We start from the raw sequence: 1,704 nt of genomic DNA, 5'->3' as shown, positions 1-1,704 counted from the left end.
TATCTATCTATCTATCTATCTATCTATCTATCTATCTATCTATCTATATGTATGTATATACACATATCTGTATACACACACCTATATATATGCATACACACACACACACACACACATATATATATATGTATACACACACACAAGGCACTATGCTTGGTAGGAAGGACATAATGATGAAAAATAAGGCATTTAAAATGTAGCAGGTGCATTTTGATTGTAGAGGGAGCATCTGCATGAGGCCATAGGAGGCAATGTGATTGAGGGCATAGGTTGAGGAGTTAGTTTTAAGAAGGAAAGGAGGAAATGACAGGGTTGGACAGAGAAACGTTTTGAGATGGGGAGGACTGAAGAGGGCAATGCTCATCTTGAACAGCCTCAATTTCTTTGGTAACATACACTAAATAAAATTACAAAGAAATTGTCCAATGTTTTCAAAGCTCCCATTTACTCCTCAGCACCCTAACAATGTCTGGAAAAGAGACAGCTAGAAAGAAGAATGGACTTGGAATCAGAGACCTGAGTTTAAGTACTGCCGCAGACATTTAACTAGCTAGCCATCTGACCCTGTGAAAATCTACGTCTTGGCTGTAAAAACCACCTGTAAAATGAGGTTTAGACACTGATTTGATGACTTTGGAGGTTCCTTCCTGTTCCAAATCTGTGATCCTTTGAACTACCTGCAATCTGAAAATATTGAATAGGTCTCATGTCTGAGACCCCTCTCAGGTTCAGTGACTGAACACGAGCACAAGAAAAAAGGCAAATTGAAGGGAGTAGTGTTGGGGTTTGGAATGACCTCTTGGCCTTTTTAGCAGGTCCTGAGGTTTCCGGAACCATTCTAGCTTTTGATTCTGTGTGATACACCTTGGTTCCTGACTGGCTATTCTAGATCACAGACTGCTCCATTTCTCAGAAAACTATCTCTGGATAATCCTCAGGAAATCCTCTCTGGTCTGAGAGGTGTCAGCTCAGCTGTGCCACTGCCATTGATTAGCAGTTAGGAAGTCTTTCAGGCATCATTGCATTGTTTCACAGTCCTGATTCCCAAAGCCATTTATTGCTAATCCACATGGCAGTCAGATGCCATCTTCACCTGGCAGCAGCCAAATGTGCTCATACCTATTTGTGGCAAGGAAGGATGTTTGAATCTCCAGAGGAAATGGGAAGGACTGCATCTGATTTGCTATATCCATATGCCAGTTGATCACTGCAGTGTCCTCTCACACAGCATGCTTCTTGTCATGACTGCTTATTCCAGGGAAGATGGTGATGGAGACAAAATCCCTGATGAATAAAGGGAGGGATGATGCTCTTTTGAAATCATTATTATTTTCCCCTGGTCCCAGGAGGAAAAAATAACAGTAATTCAAATAGGTGAGAATTCATGAGCATGGATTATACCTAATTAGCTAGTATCCACTTTGGACCCTACCTCTTGAAATTTCAAGCTATGTGATCAAAGTCTAGGAAATGTTTTGCTCTTTATGGAATCTATGAAAATATGAAACTGTTGAAATTAAAGCTGAGCCATTGTCAGTTATATAAATCTGGATTTTGCCCTTGGGTTGTGCCCATATGAAATATGCCTCAAAGTTCTCAAGAAAAGTTCAGTCTGTTAAATTCCAGTTATCTTCATTAACTTGGGAAGAATAGATCAATGACAGTTGCTAGATCTGTAGTTATGCATTTTTGGATGAATATAGA

This window comes from Petaurus breviceps, unplaced genomic scaffold (assembly GCF_028583685.1).
Source record: "Petaurus breviceps papuanus isolate PSGF00001 unplaced genomic scaffold, PetGlider_PUasm1.0 470, whole genome shotgun sequence".
NCBI lineage: Eukaryota > Metazoa > Chordata > Mammalia > Diprotodontia > Petauridae > Petaurus > Petaurus breviceps.
The sequence above is the reverse complement of the archived record's forward strand: the minus strand, read 5'-3'. Positions refer to the sequence as shown.